Below are 27,697 nucleotides of genomic sequence, written 5' to 3'. Positions count from 1 at the left end.
ACCCCTGTCGCACTGACGTCAGGGAAGAAGCGACAACATCCGACGCCGGACCTAGACTTTGGAATTCGGCCGACCGAGGACCCGCCTGACGGCAGGAAAACCCATCTGTTATGACTGCAGCTGTATGCATGATGAACATCCTTTTTTTCACATCTATCCAGTGACCTTGAATCTCTGTCAGAGGGGGTTGGGTTTTTTGCAGTGGAATCCTTAACTCCCTTTGGACCCTGAGAAATAGTTTCTGGGTCAGCAGCAGGGTTTCTAAAAAGAAATTTGTGTGAGTCAGGAACTCTGTAATATCTGTCAGGCTTAACAAGAGCTGGGGTAAGGAGTCGGGGGTCAGACTAGACTCCGAAAATACATCTACAATGTCTAACACAGGTGGAATGGCTAGAGGCCTGTACTGAGGTAGTAAAAGAAAATCCCTGAGTCTCTTTTTGATTCTGAAAAATCTTGGCTCTCCCAGCGGAAATGCTCCCTCATGGTATAGATGCTGAATGTATAGATTCTTCAGCATCAGAATCCTCATAGGGGAGAAGAGAATATTCCTGATCAGAAGAGGAATCAGAAGAAATAGAAACCTGATCTGAAGATTCATAGTCAGTGTCTTGCCTAGGCCTCTTATCAGGAGGGGGATGGGAAAGTACAGTTGTGTACACCTACCATAAATGTAGATGTTAGAGTGTCTTCACTGTTGCAGTCATGACTGTAGGGTTCTCCCCTGCCGGCAGGCAGTCCTCGGTCGGCCAGAATCCCAAAGTCTGGGTCCGACGTCAGCTGTTCAACCATGCTCCCTGACGTCAGAGCGCCAGGAGTACAAAGCTGACAGCCGACGCCATCTCCTCCAGTTTTTCTTGCCCCAGATGTCAGGAGTCCCAAAATGAGAAAGGTCCCATATCCTTTGCAAATACACCTCAGAAGAATGGTGAAAAAAGGAACCACACAAAAGTAAAAATAAGAGGGGACAGGAGGGAGGGAAACCCAGACTGCAACAGTGAAGACACTCTAACATCTACATTTATGGTAGGTGTACACAACTGTACTATGTTCATCGTGTTTCACTGTTGCAGTCATGACTGTAGGGTAGAATCCCAAAGCAGAATGAAAGGGAGGTGGTCATAAAGTAGAAGGGGCGGCTAAAAGGCCCTGCAAAACTGCAGAGGCAAAGCCTGCCCTAGACTTAGAGTAGAGAGGTAGATTGTAGTGCTTTGAAAAAGTATGCACTGAACTCCAAGTTGCAGCTTCCAAAATGTCTTTGGTAGTAACTCCCCTGAGGAAGGCAGCAGAAGTGGCAGCAGCTCTGGTGGAATGAGTCCGTATACTCCCTGGGATTTGCTTTCCATGGTGTGAATAACAAAATCTGATTCCATGAGCAATCCATTTAGAAATGGTCTGTTTTGAAATGGCTTTACCTTGGGAACTTGAAGCATAAGAAACAAACAATTGTTCTGATTTTCTGATGTCCTTGGTTCTGTCCAGGTAAAAACGTAGTTGTCTGTGTACATCCAAGGAATGTAAGATCCTTTCCCCTTTATTTTGAGGAGTGGGGAAAAAAGTTGGCAAGTGGATAGTTTGATTTAAAGCCACTTTGGAAACCACCTTAGGCATGAAGGTAGGATTAGTCCTCAAAGACACCCTGTCTTGATGAAAAATAATATAAGGTTCCACAGCCATAAGAGCTTGTAACTCTGAAACTCTCCTGGCAGAGGTAAGGGCTAACAGGATGGCTGTTTTCCAAGATAGAAACTTGATGTCAGAAGAGGCAGCAGGCTCAAAAGGAGGCAAGGTGAGCTTTTCCAAAACATAGTTGAGATCCCAAGCAGGAATGGGAGGAGATCTAGGAGGTCTTAAGTTCTTAGCTCCTCTGAGAAACTGTCTCATGAGCTGGTGGGAAAAGATTGGAGGGTCTGTATTATAATGAGCGGAAATAGCAGAGGCATGTACCTTAATGGAAGAGAAAGAGACCCTTATGTAAGAGATCTGTCAAGTAAAGTAAAATTAAAGGAATGTTCGGAAGAAGAGGATCAGAATCCTGAGCCTGCATCCAGGAACAAAATCTTTTCCATTTTCCTGCATAAGATTTTCTAGTGCTAGGACGTCTGGCTTCTAAAATGACATCCATAACCTGCTTGGGTAGGAGAGAAGAAATCAAAGGCCCTGGATTAACCAGGCCGCCAGGCTGAGAGTGCTGACATGGGAGTGTAGAACCCGACCCTGATGTTGGGACAGAAGGTTCGGAGTTTGTGGTAAGACCCAAGGGGGCTCCAGACATAGGTTTTTCAGAGTGGGGTACCAAAACTGTCAAGGCCAGTTTGGGGCCAACAAGATTATCATCTTGGGCTTGTCCTGTTTGATCTTTAATAATACCCGTGGAAGAAGAGGAAGAGGCAGAAAGGCATATCCCGAGAGATTTCTCCAACTGAAAGATAGTGCATCCACTTTCCAAGCTAGTTTGTGGAAAGTCCTGGAGCAAAAATTTTGTAGTTGATGATTGAGATGGGATGCAAAGGGGTCTATGTGAGGACGTCCCCAGACTGCTGTTATCATCCTGAATATTTCGGTGTACAGCATCCATTCGTGTGGATCTGAAAGGTTTCTGCTCAGACTGTCTGCCAGGAAGTTTTGCTTCCCTGGTAGAAACTGAGCTTGAAGGTCCAGATTGCAAGCTAGAGCTGTGTTCCATAGATCCATGGCTAGTCTGCAAAGGGGGTAGGAATGAGATCCCCCTTGCTTGTTTATGTACCACATAACTGTGGTGTTGTCTGTTGTCCTGCCGTCTAAGCGTCCGCCGGTTAAAAGAAGCACAGGCTAGACAAGCTGCTACGTCATGGTCTGGGCCTAAACAAGGTAAGCAGTAAGAGTGGAAAGGTATTTGTTTCCCACAAGTTAAACAGTTATTCACTTTTTCTGACATCGGCTGAGGCAAGAAAGAGTCCCCAACGGGGTACTTAGCTTTTTAGTAGTCTTCGGTAGTAGTAGAATTATTCGGTAGTAGTAATCTCTGGTTCTGACCAACCGGCACTTGCGAACAGCTTCTGCTTCGGGCGCCACGCGGCAAGAAAGACTGAGGAAAATGGCGTCGGCTGATGCCTTTATACCCGAATAACTGCAGCTATGACGTCGGGTGAAGTGCGACACCAGCCGAGGCCAGACCCAGACTTTGGAATCCGTCCGACTGAAGGGCTGCCTGACGACAGGACAACCCATTTGTAAGGACTGCAGATGCATCCTTGAAGGACATCTGTGGTGTTGTCTGTTGTCCTGGTTGTAGAAGATTCCTGAAGGCAGTTAGAGCTTTCTGAACGGCTAACATTTCCTTTAAATTGATATGCAGGTGCTTCTGATCCTTTGTCCAAAGGCCCTGCAGACAGTTGTCCTGAAAATGGGCTCCCCAAGCATAATCTGAGGCGTCCGTGGTTAGAATCTGAGTGGCAGGAGGCAGACAGAAGGGTTTCCCTTTGTTTAGAGTACATGCCCTGGACCACCAAAGGAATTCCTTTTGAAGACAAGGCAGGACGGAGATCAGTATGTCTAAACTGTGGCAATGCTGAGACCATACACTTTTTAGGTACCACTGTATTTTCCTCATGTGTAGTCTTGCATATGGTACGAGAAGGATGCAGGAGGCCATGTAACCCAAAGCCTGCAGGAATCTCCTTGCAGATAGCTGAGTTAAAGTTGCCAAGGTTTTGAAAGTTGAAGCCAGCTGTAATTGTTTTTCGGATGTCAGAAATACCATCTAGGTTGTGATGTTTAGAAGAGCACCCAGAAAAGTTATCTGTTGTGAGGGTGTCAAATTTGACTTTTTTATGTTTACAGAGAATCCCAGGAACTTGAGAAGGTTCTGTACAAATTCTAGATGCTGAGTAAGACATCCTTGCTGTCTGCCTGAATTAGACAATCGTCCAGATAAGGGTAAATTTGAATTCCCTTGAGTCTGCAGTAAGCTACTACTGGAGCCAGGCATTTGGTGAAGACCCTGGGCGCAGTAGACAATCCAAAGGGCAGCGCAGAGAATTGAAAGTGCCTCGATCCGGCCTTGAACCTGTGGTATTTTCTGCGTTCCTGCCTGATGGGAATGTGTAAATATGCCTCCTTTAAATCCAAAGTTACCATCCATGCATTTTTGGACAGCATTGGAAGTAGCTGCTGTAGAGTAAGCATCTTGAATTTTGGAATCTCTAGAAAGGTGTTCAAGACTGACAGATCCAGAATGGGTCTCCATGAGTTTTGCTTCCTGGGGACTAGAAAGAGCCTGGAGTAAAAACCTTGTCCCATCTCTGAAAGTGGAACTAGTTCTATGGCTTTCATAGCCAAAAGAGCTTCCACCTGGTTAAAGGCCTCTGTCCATTGATGTTTTTGAAGGTCTGGCCATCCGCTTGGCCTTGGCAGGGTATGAAAATGGAATTTGTAACCTCTTGAAACCACATCCAGAACCCACTTGTCTTGGGTTATACGAGTCCAATTTTGATAAAAAAGAGAGAGTTTTCCTCTGAGAGGGGCTTCCAGGCAAGAAGTTCCTGCAGCCCAACAGAGGGAGTCATTCAGTCTGTTTCCTATGAGTTTGTGACCTGTCCTCTCCTCCCCTAGGGGTGGAAGCAGTCCACTGTCTTGGTCTATAAGAGGCTTGTGTTTTGAGGCCTTCCTCGGGAGCGTCTATATCTACCCCTCTGAGGCCTGTCTGAATTGGGAAAGGACCAATTTTTAGAAGGCCAATTCCTGCTAAATCTGGGTGGCTGTACTTGTAAGAAATCTTTAACTGTTTGCTTGGATTTCGCCTTGTCCTCCATCTTTTTAAATCACCTCTTCAGCTTTTGATCCAAACAAAACATTATGCTGAACAGGAGCATCCAATAATTTAGCTTTTACTTGTTCTGGAAAATTTTGTTCCTTTAGCCATGCATGCCTTCTAATAACTGTGCCGGAGGCAGCAGCCCTACAAGAAGCCTCCAAGGCATCAAATCCACAGTGTAAACCATGCTTCCCAACTTGTTCAGTGGCATGCAATAAGTCATGTAAATCCTTATCATCTGCACAGGCAGAAATGGAAGTAAGCTTTTGTTTTAAAACAGACAAGAGAAATTGCTGGTATTTCAGCATATGAAGCTGACAGTTTAAAGCCCTAATGGATAAAGTAGCAGAAGTGTACACTTTTTTGCCCCATCTTTCTAAAGATCTAGAATCCTTTTCAGTGGGAATGGGTTTTTTGGCAGAAGCGGCCTTAACTCCCTTAGGACCCTGAGAAATGGTTTCAGGGTCAGCAGTAGGGTTCTTGTATAAAAACTGGTGGGAATCAGGAACCCTGTAATACCTATCAGGCTTAACAAGAGCAGGAGGAAAAGAGTCAGGGGTTAAGTTAGCCTCTGAAAAAGCATCATCCACAATATCCAAAACAGGAGGAATAGCCAGGGGTCTATGTTGGGGGAGAAGAAGAAAATCCCTTAGTCTTTTCTTAGATTCAGAATACTCCTGTCCTTCCCAGTGGAAATGTTCCCTCATTTCATGCAAAGTTTCCCCAAAAGAGAAATCCTCAGGGGGAGAAGCTGAAGGAATGGATTCCTCAGCATCAGAATCCTCATAAGGAGGGAAAGAATAATCCTGGTCAGAAGAAGAAACTGAAGAAACAGAAGCCTGATCAGAGGAATCATAATAAACTTCCTGCCTTGGCCTTTTATCTGGAGGGGGATGAGAACCCCTAATCATAGTAAGTAAATCCTCCGCCATCTTGAGTAACTGTTTCTGTGACTTGGGAGCTGGTTCAGAAGAGGCCTGTGTTGCAGTCTTTGATTTAGAAGGAGTCTTTGCCTTTGTCATTGGCTTTGCCTTGATTAGAAGCTGAGTAGGCCTGAAAACCCCTTCGGAAGCCGGTACCTGCACAGCGGCTCAGAACCCATCCACCCATCCATCCGAAGGAGCATTGTCCGAAGGTCCTGCAATAGAAATATTCAAAGGCCTAGTTGGCTCCTCGTGAGAGTCCGTTTCGGCCATCGGTTCTGAAATGGCTGACGACAGGGGCTGCAAAAGCACCTCACTGACGACGGCCGAACCTGAAGCTGGCTCCGCTTGTGCGATATCGTCAGATTTGGACCTCGGAGGCCTGTCTTTATCCTTGTGACGTTTGTGAACTCCGGTGGCCGGAACCGTATCCGACGACATTTTGTAATTAAAACGCCTACCGAAGTAATGAAAAGCAAAATCGTACCTTCGTTTAATAGTACGTTGATTGAATCTAGCACAAAACCGACAACCAGCTACGTCGTGGTCAGGGCCTAAGCAAGGAATACAGTAAGAATGAAAATCCTTGAGGTATTTGCTTCCCACAAGAAATACAATTATTAACTTTTTCTGACATCGGACTGGAGCAAGAAAAAGTTTCCCCAACGGGGTACTTAGCTTTGAGTGGAGAAGAAAGTCTTCGGACTGAAGTTTTTCAGAAAAAATCGTCAGGAGTCAGCCGACCGGCACTTGCGAACTGCTATCACTGCACGGCAAGAAAGACTGGAGAAGATGGCGTCGGCTGTCAGCTTTGTACTCCTGGCGCTCTGACGTCAGGGAGCATGGTTGAACAGCCGACGCCGGACCCAGACTTTGGGATTCTGGCCGACCGAGGACTGCCTGCCAGCAGGGGAGAACCCTACAGTCATGACTACAACAGTGAAACACGATGAACATCCCCTGATCAAAAGTAATCAAGTCTTAGGCCATTTTAAGCATCTGTTTTTTTGGGTATAGAGGCCTGGCCACGAGGCTCGAGTTTGTTTCCTTGCTTTAGAAGGTGCTTTAGTCTTTGCATTTGAAGCTGAAGTCATTTTAATGTAAAGATGTTTAGGTCTGAATAAACCCTCAGAAGCCGGTACCTGCTCAGTGGCTCCGGACCCATCTGAGGTATTAGCGTCCGAGGCTCCAATACCTTGAGTATCCAGCAGCATAGCCGACTCCACGTGGGAGTCGGTAGCGGCCTGCGACTCTAAAGTAGCGGGAGTCAGGGGCTGCAAAAGTGCCTCACTGAGAACCGGCGACTGGTTTAGGAGAAGCTTCGTCATCGGTTTTGGGCCTCGGTTGTTTTTCTTTATCCTTTTCTTTACGTTTTTTATAAACTCCGGTAGTCGGATGGCTATCCGACGACATTTCTGGATAATTAAACCAGCATCCAAAAAGTTTAAAGCAAAATCATACTGACGCTTAATAGTGCTTTGGTTAAATCTAGCAAAGAACCGACAACCAGTAACGTTGTGATCAGGGCCTAGGCAAGGAATACAGTAAGAATGAAAATCCTTATTAGGTATTTGCTTTCCACAAGAAACACAATTATTAACTTTTTCTGACATCGGTCTGGAGCAAAAAAAAAAGTTTCCCCAATGGGGTGCTTAGCTTTATTGAAGACTTCGGATCTGAAACTCACACACGAAAATCTCAGGAGTCGGCCGACCGGCACTCGCGAACTGCTTCTGCTTCGGGCACCATGCAAGAAAGACTGAAGAAAATGGCGTCGGCCGCTTCTTTTATACCCCTGACGACCTGACGTCAGGGAAGGGGCGACAGCGGCCGACACAGGACCCAAGACTTTGGAATTCAGGCCGGCTGAGGGCAACCCGCCAGCAGGATTACCTAAATGTAATGACTGCAACAGTGAAATACGAAGTACATCCAGGACTGCAACAGTGAATACACTCAAACATCTACATTTATGGTAAGTGTACACAACTGTACTATGTTCTTCATGTTTCACTGCGGCAGTCATTACATTTGGGTAGATTCCAAAAGCTATGGTTGGGAGGAGGAGTTTAGATAGCATTAGGGCCAGCTATAAGGCCCTGCAAGACTGCAGTGGCAAAGCCAGTTCTGGATTTAGAGAAAATTGGCAAATTATAATGCTTGGTGAAAGTATGTACAGAACTCCAGGTAGCAGCTTCTAGGATGTCCCTGGTAGGAACGCCTCTGAGAAAGGCTGTAGAAGTAGATGCAGCCCTGGTGGAGTGAGGTCTGATCCCCTGGGTGATAGGTTATTAGGTTTTCCACGGTGCTTATAGCAGAAATGAATGCTATGGCTTATCCATTTAGAAATGGTTTGTTTTGAAATAGCCTTCTCCTCTGCCCCTGCAGCAAATGCTACCAGCAGTTGTTCAGATTTTCTTTGAGGTTTAGTCCTGTCCACGTAGAATCTAAGTTGTCTGTGCACATCCAAGGAATTCAGAATTCGTTCCCCTTTGTTCTGTGGATTGGCAAAGAAGGTTGGCAAATGAATGGACTGATTAAGAGCCACACTGGATACCACCTTGGGCATGAAGGATGGACTGGTTCTGAGTGACACCCTGTCCGCATGAAAGATGATGAAAGGCTCCACTGCCATAAGGGCCTGTAATTCAGATACCCTTCTAGCTGAAGGGATTGCTAAAAGGAAAGCTGTTTTCCAAGAAAGAAATTTTAAGTCTGCAGTGGCAGCTGGCTCAAAAGGAGGTAGAGTGAGTTTCTCCAATACAAAGTTAAGGTCCCAGGCTGGGGATGGAGCTCTCCTGGGTGGTCTCAAATTTTTGGCCCCTCTGAGGTACTGCTTGAGCAGTGGATGAGAGAAGAGGGGAGGTTCTGTGTTATAATGAGCTGAAATGGCTGAGGCGTGGATTTTAATGGAGGAAAACGACAGGCCCTTGTGAAGCATCTCAGTTAAGTATTGTAAAATCTGAAGTAAATTGGGTGCTGCTGTGCTCATCCCTTGAGACTGGTTCCAGGCACAGATTCTTTTCCATTTTTCAGCATAAGATTTTCTAGTACTAGGCCTCCTTGCCTCTAAGAGGACATCCATCACAGGTTTGCTGAGAGATGGTAAGGGAGAGTGTAAGTAATCAGCCAGGCTGCAAGGTTCAGTGTTGGAAGCTGAGGGTGCAGAATCTGAGTCTCCTGCTGAGACAGCAGGGAAGGGAGTCTGAGGCAGGTGCCATGGAGATAACAGTGACACACTGCGCAGGAGGGGGTACCAGTGTTGGCACAGCCAGTCTGGAGCAATCAAAATAATCCTTGGTTTGTACTGTTTGACTTTTAGTGTAGTACTTTGGAAAGCAGAGGCAGTGGGTGAAGGCATAGACGGATAGGTTTTTCCAGCTGAAAGACAAAGCATCCACTTTCCAGGCTTGTTTGTGGGGAGTCCTTGTGCAAAATTTGTCCAATTGGTAGTTCTGGGGGGGGGGGGGAGCAAACAGGTCTATATCTGGGCTCCCCCATTCGCTTGTCAACATGCTGAAAGTCCTTGGTTCCAATTTCCACTCGTGTGGGTCCATGAGGCTTTTGCTTAGTCCGTCTGCCAGTGTATTTAATTTTCCTGGCAGGAAGCTTGTAGGTGCACATGGTAGCTCAAGGCTGTGTTCCATAATGCCATGGCTAGTCTGTAGAGGGGGTAAGAATTTGTACCCCCCTGCTTGTTTATGTACCACATAACCATGGTGTTGTCCGTCTTTACCATTTGTTGTCCTGGAAGAATGTAGTCCTTGAAGGCTGTCAGAGCATTCTGTACAGCTAACATTTCTTTTTGATTGATATGCAGGTGCATTTGACTTGGGTTCCATTTGCCCTGAATACACTTCCCTGCCAGGTGAGCCCCCCATGCATAGTCTGATGCATCTGTTGTTAGGGTTTGGGTGGCAGGGGGTGGTGTGAAAGGTAGTCCCTTGTTTTGATGGCAGGCCTCTGCCCACCAAAGGAACTCTACGGGTAGGCAAGGTATGATGGGAATCATTGTTTCTAGGCTGTGAGAATGTTGACTCCATAGGCTTTTTAGATACCACTGTAGTTTCCTCATATGCAGTCTTGCATATGGAATTAGAAGAATGCAGGAGACCATGAACCCCAAGGCTTGCAGTATTTGTCTTGCAGATAGCAGGGTTTTTGTGGCCACTTGTTTGAAGTAGGGTGTCAAATGAATTTGCTTTTCTGGCGTGAGGTAAGCCATCTGGGAAGTTGTATTCAAGCTTACTCCCAGGAATATAATTTGTTGACAGGGTACCAGTTGTTATTTCTTTTCGTTTATGGTGTACCCCAGACAAGTTAGAACCTTTTTTTTTTTTTTTTTTTTTTTACAAACGCCAGATGATTCAAAAGTATGTCCTGGCTTTCTGCCTGAATTAGACAATCGTCCAGGTATGGGTATATTTGAATACTTCTTTGCCTGCAAAATGCAATAACTGGAGCTAGGCACTTTGTGAATACCCTGGGCACAGTAGATAAGCCAATGGGCAATGCAGAGAATTGATAGTGCGTGTAGCCTGCTTTGAAGCATAGGTATCTTCTGCAAGATTCCCTGATTGGGATGTGCAGGTATGCTTCTTTTAAATCTAGTGTTGCCAACCAAGCGTCTTTGCCTAGCATAGGAAGTAATTGGTGAAGAGTCAGCATCTTGAATTTTGGAATCTCCAGAAAGGTATTTAGAGTAGACAGGGACTGGATGCCATGATTGGTCTTTTCTGGGTACCAGGAAAAGTCTGGAGTAGAAACTTTGTCCCTTTTCCTCTTCTGGTACCAGGTGAATAGCCCCCATGCTTAAGAGAGAAAACACTTGTTTTTTTTGCTTAGTTCTGCGAGTCCCCTGGGACTGAAACCTGGGGTTTTTGCTGTGTCTGGGTTTGGCTTGAGAAGACCTGGAAGGGGCTGGAAAGGACCAATTCTTAGAGGGACAGTGCCTACTAAATCTAGGAGGCTGAACTTGTAAGAAATCTAACAGTTTGCATAGATTTCGCTTTATCTTCCATCTTTTTAAGAACTTCTTAAGCCTTGTTGCCAAACAGGTGGTCCTGATTTAAAGGAGCATCCAATAATTTATCTTTAACATGATCAGGCAAAGATTGCTCCTTAAGCCAAGCATGCCTTCTAAGCACAGACCCAGTAACAGCAGCCCTGCAAGAGGCCTCTAAAGAATCAGAACCACATTGCAAAGTTTGTTTTCCAACTTGTTCAGCAGAATGCATTACGTCCTGTAAGTCTTTATTTTCCACAGTCAGGAATCAACATCATTTTCTGTTTAAGCAGTCCAATAACACGTTGCTGATATTTTAACATATGAAATTGGCAGTTTAAAGCTCTAATTGCCAAGGTTGCTGAAGTATAAACCTTTTTACACCATCTATTCAGCGCCCTGGAGTCTCTATCAGAAGGGGTAGGATTTTTAGCAGTAGAAGCCTTAATGCCCTTGGGCTCCTGTGAAATAGTCTCTGGATCTGCAATAGGATTTTTGAAAAGGAACTTGTGGGACTCAGGGACCCTGTAGTATCGGTCAGGTTTACTGGGAGCAGGAGGCAGGAATCAGGGGCCAAACTGGATTCCAAGAAAGCATCATCAACAATGTCTAGTACAGGAGGAATAACCAAAGGCCTATGCTGAGGTAGGAGAAGAAAATCCCTAAACCTCTTTTTTGAATCAGAAAATTCCTGGCTTTCTCAGTGAAAATACTCCCTTAGAGTATTTAAGGTTTCCCCAAAAGAAAAATCCTCAGGAGGGGAAGCAGAGGGAATAGAGTCGTCTGCATCAGAATCCTCCTAAGTAGGTAAGGACAAATCCAGGTCATCAGAAAAGTCAGAAAAAACAGAATCCTGATCAGAAGATTCATAATCTAGTTCAGCCCTAGGCCTCTTGGGGGGGGGGGGGGTTGGCTACCCCTGATTAGAGTTATTAGATCTTCAGCCATTTTTATCATTTCTTTTTTAGGCATAGAGGCCTGAGCATGTGGCCTGGGAGTTATTTTTTTAGACATAGATCGAGATTTAGGCCTTAGTAATGAAGGAGGCATCGATTTAATATGCAAGTCCGTAGGCCTGAATACACCCTCAGAAGCCGATGCCTGCACAGCGGCTCCAGACCAATCCAAGGTAGAGACTTTCGTGGGTTCCATAGCTGAAGTATCTCGCGGCATACCGGACTCCGAATGGGTCTCAGTAGAGGCCTGAGAATCAGAAGTAGCGAGTATCCGGGGCTGCGGAAGCGCCTCACTGAGTACCGGCGAACTGGCAACTGGCTTAGGAGAAGCGTCGTCGGCAGTTTTGGACCTTGGCTGCCTGTCTCTGTCTTTATCTTTGTATTTTTTCAGAATCCCAGTAGTCTGATGGCTAACCGACAACAATTCTGGATAATTAAACAAAGAACCGAAATATTTAAAGGCAAAAATATACCAACGATAGATACTTCACTGATTAAATAAAGCACAAAACTGACAGCAAGGTACCTCGTGGTCATGGCCTAGGCAAGGAATACAGTACGAATGAAAATCTTTATGAGGTGTTTGCTTTCCACAAATAATGCAATTATTAACTTTTACTGACATCGGTAAGGAGCAAGAAAAAGTTTCCCCAACAGGGTATTTAGCTTTTAGTTGAAGACTTCGGTTCTGAAACTTGAAAACGAAAATTTCAGGAGTCGGCCGACTGGCACTTGCGAACTGCTTCTGCTTCAGGCACCGCACGGCAAGAAAGACTGATGTAATGGCGTCGGCTGCATGTTTTATACCCCTGATGACCTGACGTCATGGAAGAAGGGACAGCAACCGACGCAGGACCCAAGACTTTGTTAATCAGGCCGACTGAGGGCAACCTACAAGCAGATTACTCAAAGGAAATGACTGCAACAGTGAAACACGAAGAACATCTGTTTATGTACCACATCACTGTAGCATTGTGTAACCACTTGTAAGGGTCCTGGAGAGATTCAGAAAGCCAAATGCATTTACTGCTGCCAACATCACTTTGACGTTTAAGTGTTCTGGTGATCCTTTTTGCTCCAAAGACCTTGCACATTTCATAGGTTCATAGGTAGGTACTAGGCTATTGGCCCTAGGGCCCATACAAGCCTAGCCAAAAAGGTACCCTGGCTTTCGCCACCTAAGAAAATTACTTTCCTGTGCCCCTGTCAAGCAGAACCACAGATGTGATCCCTGGGGTGAATTTCCTATTACCCATCTCATCATCAAGATTTTTCTTGAAGAGTGCTAATGAGGAGCTCTGTCTGACATAGGTAGTCTGTTCCAGAGTATGGGAAGTCTCTGGGACAGGAATCTTATCAATCCAGCATGTTCTGTTTATTGTGGTGACAAGGTTTAGGTCCCTAAAGCATGTAGCTCGGTGGGATTAGGATTTCTTTAAGTGGAGCATGTCCAACAGCTCTGGGTTTGACATAGCTTTGTATGTTAGGCAGAGATCGCCTCTGAGTAGGCTATATGCGATGGAGTAAAGCTGGAGTTTTTTGAGATGGTCAGCGTAAGGCATCTGTTTGAGGCCAGTAATCATCTTTGTGAGGTATTTTTCCGGCCTTTCCATTTGTTGTAGATGTCTTGTGAGGTACATACCAAAAGGGGCATTGTACTCTATAATAGGTCTAATGAGTGATGAGTACAGGGGAACAATGACCTCTTTTTTTCTGGATGAGAAACCTTTTGCGATGAGGTGTGCCATGTAGAAGGATTTCCTGACCACTGTGGCGATGTGATTATCAGAGGAGAGAATACTGTCCACCTGTGTCTCAAGGTCTCTTTATCACACTTTCGGTGTTAAGTAGACTACCGCCTTTGTGGTAGTTCATGAGTACAGAGTTTTTACTAAAGGGGATGACAATGCACTTTTTGGCACTGAGCTTGAGACCATGTCTTTGACACCAGGCATCTGTCTCAGTGAGGCCCTTTTGTAGGATGTCCACATCGTTAGGAGTTTCGATTATGGCTCCTAGTTTGCAGTCATCTGCGAATTTAGTTAGCCAAAGACCTTCTGTGTTAGCCTGTACTTCAGAGAAGTAGATACCAAACAGGAGAGGACCCAGGAATGAACCCTGTGGTACTCCACTTGTCACTGATCTGAAGTCTGATTTGGAGTCTGCTACTTTCACAGTGTGGGTTCTGTCAGTAAGGCAGTTGGCAACCCATCTTGTGAAATAGGGATTTATACCTAGTTTAGTGAATTTATCTATAATTCCAGAGTGGGGGATGGTGTTGAACGCCTTGGCGAGATCTAGATAGGCTGTGTGAACCACCTTACCCTCATCTATGGCTTTGGTGACTACCTCATCTATGGCTTTGGTGACTACCTCAAAGAAGTCCATCAGGTTTAGGAGACATGATCTGTCTTTTACAAACCCAAACTGTGTGGGGTCCAGAGTTTTGAGATCTCCAATGTCTTTGTTTATGAGTTCCATGATGATATGTTCCATGGCCTTGCAGACCAGGCTCGTCAGGCTAATGGGGCAGTAGTTCCCGGGGTCTGTTGTGGCCCCCCCCTTTGTGGAGTGGGATAACTGTCGCGGTGCGCCATTCAATGGGCACAAAGCCTGAGGTGAGGCTATGATTGAACATGGTACTTGGGTGGGGTGCCAGTTCATTAGTTTCTGTAGTTCATGTAGAAGGCAGCCTGGGATGTTGTCAGGTCCCATGGATGCTGTGTTCTTGGTTTTTACCTGTGCAGCCGTGATTACAGGAACTTTGCATTCTTCCGGTATAAAGATGGACCCTTTAGGGGGTGAGAGGGGGGTAAAGTTAGCACTGAAGCTATCTGCCAGGATGTTGGCAATATCAGCTGGTTCTGTATATTTAGTGTCATTGTAGAGCAGATCTGAGTGTTGCCATTGAGATTCTTGACATAGATATACAATGCTTTGTGGTTTTCTTTAGAATCAGTAGCAATTTTGTTTTCACAACTAGCTTTGGTGGATTTTATGAGGGATCTTAGCTTCTTACTGAGGCTGACCAGGGAGTTCCTCCAATGGTGGGATTTTACTCTTTTTTTGCAACAGTTTCTTTCTTCTGTTGTATAGTTTGTTTATGGCAGAAGACCACCAGATTGTCTTCCTTTTTTGCAGGATAGCATCTTGGTTCTGTTAGGGATAGCATGATCCATGCACTCGTGTAAGTGCTTATAAAGTGCATTTGTGTAGGATTCAGCAGTCGTACCTCTAGTGTCCATCTGCATGGGTGTCGTAATGTTTGCCACTTCTGTCTTAAGAAGTGTGAAGTTGGCTTTGGAGAAATCTTTTACGGTTGCTTTCCTAATGGGGGGCTGGGAGTGGGATGCGCATGTCTAGGGTGATTACCTTGTGGTCGGATCTGATCAATGAGGAGCTGACCTCCGGTGTGGAACACCGGTCACCCATGTTGGTGATGACCAGGTCTAGGATATTGCTGCCCCTAGTGGGGGTGTGGATAAGTTGATCCAAGGCGTTGAAATTGATGATTTCCAGAAAACGTTGAGCAAAAGAGTTGGTACATGAGTAGTTTTCCCAGTTAATGGTAGGGGAGTTGAAATCACCCATTAAGAGTGTTGGGTTGTACCTTAATATTTTCCAGTATATCAAGAAAAGAGGAGTGGGAATCCTGGGGCATGGTGGGGGGTTTGTAGCAAGCTACAATCTGGATTGCGGTTTTGCCCAGAGTTAGTTGAACTTGGATAATCTCGGATGCATTATGCTGAGTAACTAGGTTGTAGGTGTGGATATCCTTAATGAATATGGACACGCCTCTACCTTTAGTGTTTCGGTCCTGGTTTGGTGACCGAAAGGTGTGGTATGAATTATAGCCTGGTAATGCAGGGGTGTTCTCTGGAGCTTTGAACCGGTTCTCTGTCACTGCACACATGCCAATGTTCTCCATTTTAAGGAGTGCCTTTTGAGGTTTAGACTTCTAGCATTGAGTAGCATTACCCTCAGATTTTGCTTGCTTGTACCTGTTACGGTGGTGAATTTGTCATTTGAACCTTGCCTAAAAAGGCACTATAGGGGTGGCAAGAGCCTTTGCTAGTATCCGGAATCCTAAGGGCGACAGGTGCAGGCCATCTCTGGCAAAGCAGCGTGATCTGTCGATCATGTCATCCCAGGCAGATAGACACTGGATTCCCTTAGAATGACACCAGAAGGTTAGCCAACTGTTAAAGTCAATCATTTTGTCCTTGTACTGTGGTATCATTCTAGGTGATGGCAGGATGCTCTTCAGGGCTAGGGTCATACCTGCCTGGGCTACAAGATCGGAGAGCTCCTCCATGTCTCTTTTCATGTAGTCCAGGGAGGTGTGTCTCAGGTCATTCACACCAACATGGAGAATGACAGAGTCATATTTGTACTTGTTGTGGAGTGACCTGAGTGCGTGTGTTATGTGGCAGATCCTGGCACCTGACAGGCAGCTGACAGTAAATTTCTCCTTGTTTAGCCTGGTGAGTGGAACATCAGTGTGCCTGACTATAGAGTCACCTATGACTAGAGTGTTGGGTATGTTATGCCTTATGTGCTGTCTAGGAATTTACTGCAAAAGGCACATCCCCTCTCCCAAGCAGACTGTAGCATCCATTGTTAGACACTGTAATGGAACTGAAAGGGAGAAAATACCTGAATTCAGATAAAACTGGTCTCTCCATCAAAGTAATTCCCTTTTTTGTAAATCCCAATACTCCATAAGAAGGGAGAATCTGAAAAGTCAGAAGTGTTGATGTTGGGCCCACAGTTTGTAGATAATCAAACTGTTGGGTTGTCTTTTTTTTTGTTTCTGAGGATCCTCCTCCTTTTCTGGAGCCTCCTTGTAATTTCTTTTTTTTTTTTGCTCATTTTGCTTTTAAAAAAAAATCTGAATTAGGGAATAAAACCTTAAAAAAATTGGAGAAACAAGGCTGAAAAATATGAGCCACTCCTCAAATTCACTGTCTCTCATCAAATTTTTCCAGACCGCAGCAAAATATGTTTTAAATACAATCTCCCTAACGGGGGAAGAATTAAAAAAATTTAGCTTTAATATTTTCAAGCAAATTCTGAGAATGTAACCATGCAAACTTCCTTGTAATAGACCCAGTGGCTGCTGTTCTGCAAGACACATCAGCTTAATACTTGGTTACTTGAGAAACAGAAGCAATAAGAGTAATTCAAGATCTGCCCTCTGAAGAAGGCAATGGGGCAATATTGTCCCTCATATTTTCAAAAGTAGCAAGCCAAGACTAACATGTGAGCCCAACAATTAAGAATCTTAAAACTAAGAGTGGCAGAGGAATATCAAAAGCTTTCCCATCCTTATAGGGGGGAGGGGGATTAGCATTTGCTAAATGTTTAGCTGTAGAAGTATTTGACAAAGAAATCACTACATGGTCAGATTTCGGACGAGAAAATAAGCACATGTAACAATGACTAATATTTATCTGACTTCTTATAGTCTGCACGTGGGCTGTCGGACATGCTGCAAGCTGTAATAAAAACATCCTCCAATTCTGGAAGAACAGGAGGAACAGAAACAACAGGTTGCAGAAATTCCAGTTGTAATAAATACTATTTTTTCAAAGAAAAGTACAGTTTTGTACCTACCATAAATGTAGATGTTCGAGGATCCACATTGCTGCAGTCCTAACTATTGGGTAGTCCGCTGTCCAGTCGGCCCGAATACCAAAGTATATGGCTGACGTCGGTCAGGGCGCATTAGACTGACGTCAGAACGTCAGGGTACTAATGCGCATGACCGACGTCATATCCTCAGTCTTTTCTTGCCCCAGATGTCAGAAGACCCTGAAAAGATAAGGCCAAAAACCAAAAACTCCCAACATACCTGCACCAAAATATATATACAAAATATACAAAATTAGCAGAATATAACCTCACCTACACAACCACCCCTAAACACAGAGTGGAAGGAGGGAGGGTAAATTGGACTGCAGCAATGTGGACCCTCGAACATCTACATTTATGGTAGGTACAAAACTGTACTATGTTCTTCATTCCACATTGCTGCAGTCCTAACTATTGGGTAGAATCCCAAAGCAGACGTAAGGGAGGCTGGCAAATCATAAGGAAGCAGGAACTGACAACATGCCTTGCAAAATAGCTGTGGCAAAACCAGCCCTAGACTTAGAGTAGAGAGGAAGGTGATAATGCTTAGAGAAAGTATGCACTGAACTCCAAGTAGCTGCCTCCAAAATATCCTTAGTTGCCACCCCCCTCAGAAATGCTGTTGAAGTGGCAGTAGCCCTAGTGGAATGAGGCCTAATCCCAGCTGGAATCTCCTTGCCATGATGGGAATAACAAAATGTAATGCAACACCCAATCCATCTAGAAATAGTTTGTTTTGACACAGGCTTGCCCTGAGAACTCAAAGCAAAAGAAACAAACAACTGCTGAGACTGCCTAAAATCCTTAGTCCTGCTCAAATAATAACGCAATTGCCTGTGTACATCTAAAGTGTGCAAAATCTTTTCCCCTTTATTTTGGGGATCTGCATAAAAAGTAGGCAAATGAATAGTTTGGTTTAAAGCCACACTAGAAACCACCTTAGGCATAAAGGAAGGATTAGTACGTAAAGATACTCTATCCTTATGAAAAATCAAAAAAGGCTCCACTGCCATAAGGGCCTGCAACTCAGAAACCCTTCTTGCAGAAGTAATGGCCAACAAAAAAGCAGTCTTCCATGACAAGTATTTCAATTCAGTAGTAGCCGCAGGCTCAAAAGGTTGTAGAGTAAGTTTCTCCAACACAAAATTGAGATCCCAAGCAGGAGTAGGAGCTCTACGGCGGTCTTATATTCTTTGCCCCTCTAAGAAATTGCTTGAACAAAGGATGCGAAAACAGCGGTGGGTCACAATCATAGTGAGCTGAAATTGCTGCAGCATGAATCTTAATGGAAGAGAAAGACAAACCTTTGTCCAATAACTCAGTAAGATATTGAAGAGCCACACTCAAATTTGGCTCAGAAATCTCCAAATTGTTTGCTGCACTCCAAAATAAAAATCTCTTCCATTTTTCTGCGTACACTTTCCTTGTACTAGGTCTCCTGGCTTCCATAATCACATTTAAAACTTGTTGAGGAAGTTGAGACCTGCTGTCTTTCAAAACAGAATATGCCAGGCTGTTAGATGAAGAGAGTGAAGCTTGACATTGAGCAGGTGACCGTCTCTCTGAGACAACAGGTGTGGAATCAAGGGTAAAGGCCATGGAGGCTTCTTTACCAGACTCCTCAGTAATGGGTACCAGTGCTGCGAGGCCAATCTGGAGCTATTAAAATCATCCTTGGCTTGTCTTGTCTGACCTTTAGAAGCACCTTTGGAAGAAGAGGCAGAGGTGGAAACGCATACACATGAAGATTTTTCCAACTGAAAGAAAGAGCATCCACTTTCCAAGCTGTGTGATGAAACCTCTTTGTGCAAAACTTTGGCAGCTGGTGGTTTAGTGGAGAAGCGAACAGATCTATGTCTGGAGTTCCCCAGGACACTGTCAACTTTTGAAATACATGAAGATCCAGTTTCCACTCGTGGGGATCCATGATTTGTCTGCTTAACACATCTGCTAAGGAGTTCTGTGCTCCGGCAGAAACCTTGCCTGAAGAGTTAGTTGCAAGCTGAGCGCAGTCTCCCATAAAATCATTGCTTGCCTGCACAATGGGTAAGAATGTGTTCCCCTTGTTTGTTGATGTACCACATGACAGTTGTGTTGTCTGTTAGAATCAACACCTGCCCTGGAAGAAGTAACTCCTTGAAAGCCATTAATGCAAACTGGACTGCTAACATCTCCTTCATGTTGATATGTAGATGCTGTAGTCTGGCAGGCCACTTGTCTTGTATCCACTTTCCATTTAGATGAGCTCCCCAAGCAATGTCTGAGGCATCTGTCGTTAGAATCTGATTCGCCTCTGGCCGGGTCACAGAGAGTCCCTTGTTTAGGTGACATTCCTGAGCCCACCACAAAAATTCCTTTTGAATGCAAGGTATTATTTGAATGACAGTGTCCAAATCCTGGCAGTGCTGTGTCCATACATTTTTGAGATACCATTGTAGCTTCCTCATATGCAGTTTGGCATTGGGAAGCACCAGAATACAAGATGCCATGAACCCTAAGGCTTGAAGGACTGTCCTTGCAGTCAGCCCGGACTGAAGAGATAGTTGATGGAAGTAACTGGAAAGATTCTTTTGTTTGTCCGGGGTTAAAAGGCCATCTGGGCTGCTGTATTCAGTCTCACACCCAGAAAGCACATGTCTTGAGAGGGTACTAGACTGGACTTTATTTCGTTCACAGAATACCCTAGGCATCTTAGCACTGCTATGACATATTCCAAATGCTGTAGAAGGTCTTCCTTTTCTTGAGCCAGAATCAGGCAATCGTCCAAGTAAGGATAGATTTGAATTCCTTTTAGCCTGAAGTAAGCTGTCACTGGAGCCAGAACCTTTGTGAATACTCTGGGCAGTAGATAAGCCAAAGGGCAATGCAGAGAACTGATAATGAGAATTTCCAGCTCAAACGCAGATACTTTCTGCAACTTAGTCTTATAGGCACATGAAGGTAAGCTTCCTTGAGATCTAAAGTTACCATCCAGTGATCTTTGCCCAGCAGAGGTAAAAGCTGTTGTAACGTCAACATTTTGAACTTGGGAATGTCCAGATAAGTGTTGAGGATAGATAAATCCAAAATTGGTCTCCACGTGTTCCCCTTCTTGGTACTAGGAACAGGCGAGAATAAAATCCTAGGCCCCTTTCTGGCACAGGAACCGGCTGAATGGCCCCTATTTGGAGTAACAGAGAAATTTGCTTGTGAGCCTCTTGTCTTTGTAGAGGAGGAATGTCTGGCATGCCTTTGAAAGGAGGCAAGGTATGGAAATAAAACCTGTAACCGTGGTGAATGATATCCAGAACCCATCTGTCTTGGGTAATTAAATCCCAATTTTCTTTGAAAAGAGACAGTCTTCCTCCCAACGGTGCTGCCAGGCGAGAATGAACTGGCAGCTGAAAAGGCAGGTCATTGGGTCTGCTTACGAAAGGACTGACCCCTGCCCTCACCAGAAGTCTGAGCAGGGGAACTCCTGTCCTAGGCCTAAAAGAACCCTGAGCTCTGCCCCTACCACGCCTAGACCTACCCCTAGACTGGGAATCATAAGCAGGATAAGTCCATCCCTTAGCAGGCCAATTTCTACTAAACTTGCGAGGCTGCACCTGCAAAAAATCTTTAACAGTTTGCATAGACTTAGCCTTGTCCTCCATTTTCTTCAAAACTGCTTCTACAGGCGAACCAAACAACACATCAGACTGCAAAGGAGCATCCAAAATCCGTGTCTTAACATGCTCAGCTAAATTCTGATCTCTCAACCAGGCGTGCCTACGAAGAACAGAACCAGTGGCAGCCACCCTGGAGGAGGCCTGCACAGCATCAAAACCACATTGCAAGGAATGTTTACCCACCTGTTCAGACACATGAACTAAATCCTGCAACTCTTTACACTCAATACCTTCCGCCAGAGCACCCACCTTAGATTTCAACTGTGAAAGAAGAAAATTCTGATATTTTAACATGTGAAACTGACAATTCAACGCCCTCATGGCTAAAGTGGAAGAAGTATACACTTTCTTTCCCCATCTATCCAAAGCCCTTGCCTCTTTATCAGGAGGGACAGGATTTTTAACAACTGAGGCCTTCACACCTTTAGGCCCCTGAGAGACAGTTTCCGGGTCTGCCCTAGGACTCTTAAAAAGATACTTATGAGCTTCAGGCACCCTATAATACCTATCCGGTTTAACTGGGGCAGGAGGCAAAGAATCAGGATTCAGGGAAGCCTCTGCAAAAACATCTTCCACCACATTCAAAACAGGAGGTATAGCTAAAGGCCTATGCTGGGGTAAAAACAAGAATTCCCTAAGCCTTTTCCTGGAATCAGAGAAATCTTGACCTTCCCATTTAAAATGCTCCCTCATGGAATGCAGAGTCTCTGAAAATGAAAAATCCTCAGGAGGAGAAGCTGAAGGAGTAGAATCATCCACATCAGAATCAGAATAAGGAGGGTACTCCTGCAAGTCTTCAGCCGAAGACTCAGAAGCCTCCGAGCATTGCTCAAAACTCTCAAACTCAGGTTCCACCCTAGGCCTCTTATCAGGAGGGGGCATAGAACCCCTTATCATAGTAATCAAATCCTCTGCCATTTTAAGCATATGTTTCTTAGGCAAAGACCCTGAAGCACTAGGAGAAACCCCCACTGAAGCAAAACTTGGCCTGCCCCTCAAGGAAGCCTTGGAAACAGAAGGGGAGGCTCTAACCACTTTAGGAAGAGAGGGAAGAACAGCCACCTGAGAAGCTCCCTCAGCCTGGCCTACTTCCTGAGAGGATACATCCTGTAACAGTAAAGTCTCTCCCTGAGACTCCAAAGAAACACCTGGCAAAACCTCCGGCTCCACTGAGCCCTCTAAAGAACCGACGTCTGGGACTGTCGGTTCTTCCACTCTAGGCTTTGCTGTTTTGTCCTTGCGTTTTTTAGCCGAAGCCGGCGTCGGAGCATCCGACGGCATTTTATAATTACAATGCTTCCCAAACACTAACCTGGCACAGTCTAACCTTCTCTTAATAGTGCGTTTGTTAAATCTAGCACAAGAGCGGCATCCAACAACGCCGTGCTCAGGCCCTAAACAAGGTATACACAAAGTATGGTAATCCCTACGAGGTATCTGTTTCCCACAAGAAATACAGTTATTCACTTTTTCTGACATCCGGTTAAATACTGAGGCAAGAAAAAAACAAAATATTCCCCAACGGGGTACTTAGCCAACTTTGATTCGGTCTGAAACTCTGGCTTCAGAAACTTTCAGAACGCCAACCTGCACTCGCAAAATTGCTTCTGCATCGGACCATGCGGCAAAAAAGACTGAGGATATGACGTCGGTCATGCGCATTAGTACCCTGACGTTCTGACGTCAGTCTAATGCGCCCTGACCGACGTCAGCCATATACTTTGGTATTCGGGCCGACTGGACAGCGGACTACCCAATAGTTAGGACTGCAGCAATGTGGAATGAAGAACATCTGAAATGTCATTATGTTCCAAATGAAACAATCTGTTCATCCAAAATGCAGTTTCAGAAAAAAAATTCTTCAAGGAAAAATCAGGCAAAATACTCTCATCAGAATCAACTGCCTGAGGTGAAATCACAGATTTTCTTCCCTCGCAATCAGTTCCTTGTTTATCGCACTGCGAATCCTAAAAAACTTAAGAATTCATTTTTCTAATACCAGTAAATACAGAATGAGAAGGGCTAGCAATCTAAACTAAACCCTGAACTTGTGTCTTTTGGCTTTTCCCAGTTAGGGGTCGCCACAGCGGAACTCCGGTCCACTAATGATTGGCAGTTGTTTTTATGTAACGGCTTCCAGGCCTCACGCACAACTTTCAACGAAGGTACGCCCATTCACGCAGGTCTCCACGCAGAAGACGCACTAGCTGAGAATCGAACCGGACAGCGTCTTACTGTGAGGCGACAACGCTACCGCAGCACCACCACCGCTGGTTAAACTAAACCCTGAAATAAGCACAATAATCCCACACTAAAGTAATAGAAACAGAAGATAAATATTCAACTTTCTGCTTTTTTGACAGGAATATCAATAGAAGCAGACAGACTAATGTCAAGGACATTACTTAGGGGCAGAGTCATCATAGGCGGAGTAGAGAAGCACTAACTGCCCCCCCCCCCAAAGCCTAACAAAAGTGGTTCTCCCATGCCCACCATGGGCAGCCCAACAGCTGCAAAAGACATGCCTAACCCCTGTCCCATGATGGCTGAAGAGATTTCACCAGAGGAAAACAAGGAATATCAGTGGATTGAGGAACCTGACATGGCCACTGCAGGTCGGAGATCTGTGGCTAAGAAAGTAGCAGCTTGCTGAAAAGAGAATGGCTGTCTGGAAATGTTAATCTTTTTGTGGCCAGAAGGAGAACCATTAAACTGTTCCATGGTAAAACCGAGAAAGAAGGCTGAAACTCTGGTAACAATGACAGCAGCAATCGGTAAACAGCAAGTACCAAAAAAGCAGTGTATTCACCAAAAAAACACCATGATAATCACAACACGCACACTTGCACCAGCCCCTAAAAGCAATTTATAAAGTTATCAATAAAATTTATGGTACACCCTACAAAAGCACAAGTTTACACTAAAGAAATAAAAAGAACCACACTTTTTTTTAGCTGACAGAAAAGTCATCCAATAGTCCAAAGAAAACATTATGCTTAACAAAAAAAAAAAAAAAAAAAAAACTTTGTACTGTTTTAGTCATCAAATTAATTGTTGAAATGATTTTCTGAGAAGAGAAATTATCTTCTCTGAAAATACAGAAATGCTAGCCAACCACTGATCTTTGAAAGCCCAAAAAGAAGTACTCTTTGGTAGCAGTAAAGACTCAAAGGGCTTGGTACTCAGACTACTGATTTCCCCCTGCACTGCTCTAACTCTCAAACTGTCAGGGTGTGTGTGGAAGGTGCCATTAAGCTTTAGAAGCTGGACGGCTGTTATATTCTAGGCAGGATATAACCATACAGCTACGGCTACTGCAGCAGTGATCTAATGAACATCAGTATTATATACAATGTGAATTTACAAGTGTGCACAGACTATATATATATATATATATATATATATATATATATATATATATATATATATATATATTACACACACACACACACACACACACACACACACGCACACGCATATATATACATAAAAACTGAACAGATTATCAAACATTCATGCTGTTGTCTTACAAGCTCTAATATGGGTCTATATCAATTGGTCGAAGGTGCTCTTCCTCGTACCTTTCTTCATCGACCCAAAACCACTGAACGTTCAGTTCTGCAAACATTCACAATGAAAAAATATTTTGCCAGGGAAAGGAAGTACTACAACACTACACCAGAACACACACCACAGTATGTCAAACCAACCCACCCCCTCTGACTATATATATCAACTCAGATCGCACTACAGTGGGGAAAAGGGCAAATCTGTGCTGTTGGCCAACTGCTTCCTTTCCCTACTTCAATCTCTCTCAAACATGAACGTTTGGGGAACTGAGAGTTTGGTGGTTGGGTTGATGAAGAAAGATTCACTTCAGTAAACCTTCAACAAATTGGTACAGATCCTTCAACAAATTGGTACAGATCCCCCTAATATACAGTCATATCAATTCATTACACAACCTTACAGCATGATTTTTATTTTGGTTTATTTTGAACAGGACTGATTTACACTAAGTTGAACTTAATTTTATAGACCCCGTTAGCTAGTCAAACTGCTTGGTTTTCAGAGTCCAGTTTTTAAATACAGGAATAGACACACACACATATATTCAAGTATGACAGACACAAAAAAAAAGTTCTACAAAAAATTTTCAGAAGCTCAGTTACTGGTATTACAATTCTCAAAATCTGCAGAACGGCCTCCACACAATAATGAGCAAATGAAACAAGCAAAATGAACAGTCTAATACAAGAATCACCTATTAAAATATCTTCCACCTTCACCCTCCAAGTGGATGTAATAGAAAGCTGGACAGCAACATTAACTGTTTGACAGTGAGACAAAAAAACTCCTTTTTTTCCCTCTGAAAGAATAGCAATAAACTTCTTGAAATCTAACCACATTATCATAAAAAGAGAGTGAAAAAGGGGTCTCCAGTGGTTATCCTGAATCGTGTCGACTATATTGCTGAAGCAAATAGATCCTTTCTGATCACACTTATTACAGGCGGCTGACTGGCAGTATACAAAAAGAACTAAGGAGTATTGTTAAATCCATCCCAGATCAATTGTCCAGAGCAAAGCAACTTACCTCATTCTCAGTAAGCCTAGGCAGGAGATTTCTACATGCTACCAAAAATCAATAAGCCAGGAAACCCATGAAAACTAAAAGTATCAAAGAGAAAAGGAATCCTAACAGAATGGTTCTCTAGGTTCATAGATAAAACTTTTAAACCACTATTCAGCAAAAGGGACAGTTACATTCAAGACATAATTTTCTTCACATTCTGTCAGGTTATTATGACGGATGAGGAATATTACATCACTCTACACAAATGTCCAGCACAAGGACGGCATCTTTGCCAGTATCATGTACTTACAAACAAGAGAAAACAAATGACCACGACATTGCTCTGTACCGTGTGGGACAACTTTTAATATTTATTTTGATACACACAATTAGTTTTAATGGAAAACATAATGTTTAGCCTAAGGGCATTGCAATAGGTACCAGAATGTCTCCATAATATACAAAATTCTTCATGGCAAACCTGGCAGAGGAATTTCTACAACACTGCACACACAGACCTCTCGTTTATTTCCATTTTGTTCATTCATTCAAAATCTGGAGACACAGCATCAACTCCCTCAGAAAATTCCACCAAGGACTCAACAGAATCCAGCCATCTTTTAATCTCTCTATGGAGTACATGACAAGTGCAATCTTCCTTGATGCTTAGGGCTGCTATACACAATGAAACATTATACTTTCTATAAAAAACTGACAGACAGATGTATTCCCACAGAAGGAATAATGATCCCAGCCACACAAAGAAGCCAGTTATTTACTGTGATGTACTTAAATCGCCACCCTTGTTCTAGTAAGGCATAAGAGAGAAATATAGTTGGTAAAACTGAAAGAAGACATGCTTGCTCAAGGCTCCACTATAAAGGCAGGACTTCCTGCAACAGAGTTCCGCCACTGATGACATATCAACCAAAACTCTACAAAATCATAAGTGATCTCCAAACAATGTCCAATAAAGACGGCAAGTAAAGAAAGTACAACTGTGCACACCTACCATAAATGTAGATGTTAGAGTGTATTCACTGTTGCAGTCATCACATCTGGGTTATCCCTGCCATGGTAGCCCTTGGCCAGCCCGAATACCAGAGGCTTAGTATTTCTGCATCAGTTGCTGTCACTTCAGAACTTGCGTCAGGTCGTCAGTAGTATAAAATAAGGCAGCCGACACCATTACATCAGTTTTTCTTGCCCTGTCAGGGGCCCCCAAGTGGGAACCAGGATATGGTGGAAGAACCCCACCAGTAGAAAGTAAATACCATAAAGTTCCTTTTAAGGAGAGAGAGAGAAAGAAGAAGGGGGTGGTAGGAGGGAAACCAGGACTGCAACAGTGAATACACTCTAACATCTACATTTATGGTAAGTGTACACAACTGTACTATATTCTTTGTGTTTCACTGTTGCAGTCACCACATTTGGGATGATTCCCAAAGCGGAGGAAAAGGGTGGAGGCAGTCAAAGAGACTAGAGGCTGGCTAGGATGCCCTGCAAGACTGCAGTGGCAAAACCTGCCCTGGATTTGGAGAAGATAGGCAGGTGGTAATGCTTGGTGAAAGTGTGAACAGATGTCTCTGGTGGGGACTCCTCTATGGAAAGCTGCAGAGGTGCAGGCTGCTCTGGTAGAGAGAGTCCTGACCCCCTTAGGGGGAGGTTTTCCATGTTGCTTGTAACCGAATGGATGCAGTGTGCTATCCATTTGGAAATGATTTGTTTAGAGATCGCTTTGCCCTCTACCCCTGCAGCAAAGCTGACCAGTAATTGATCAGACTTTCTGAAGGATTTAGTTCTGCCTAGATAGAATCTGAGCTGCCTGTGCACATCTAGAGAGTGCAGGATCCTTTCCCCCTTGTTTTGTGGGTTCGGGAAAAAGGTGAGCAAATGAATGGATTGGTTGACAGCCACACTGGACACCACTTTGGGCATGAAGGATGGGTTAGTCCTGAGGGATACTCTGTCAGCATGGAAGATGATGAAGGGCTCTACAGTCATGAGTGCTTGTAGCTCAGAGACTCTTCTGGCTGAAGTGATATCAAGAAGAAAAGCTGTCTTCCAGGAAAGAAATGTTAACTCTGCTGAAGATGCTGGTTCAAAAGGGGGGGGGGGGCAGGGTGAGCTTTTCCAACACAAAGTTTAGGTCCCAAGCTGGG

At 44.2% G+C, this 27,697-nt stretch overlaps 1 protein-coding gene across 2 annotated transcripts in view; it reads right to left on the bottom strand.

Moving 5' to 3' along the window:
• UGCG (UDP-glucose ceramide glucosyltransferase) overlaps positions 1 to 27,697 on the bottom strand; it is a 396,521-nt gene that overhangs the window by 165,926 nt on the left and 202,898 nt on the right. The window lies entirely within an intron of this gene.

Source organism: Protopterus annectens, chromosome 2.part0 (genome assembly GCF_019279795.1).
Source record: "Protopterus annectens isolate FY-2018-M chromosome 2.part0, PAN1.0, whole genome shotgun sequence".
Taxonomy (NCBI): domain Eukaryota; kingdom Metazoa; phylum Chordata; order Ceratodontiformes; family Protopteridae; genus Protopterus; species Protopterus annectens.
This window is presented reverse-complemented; position numbering and strand designations above follow the sequence as displayed.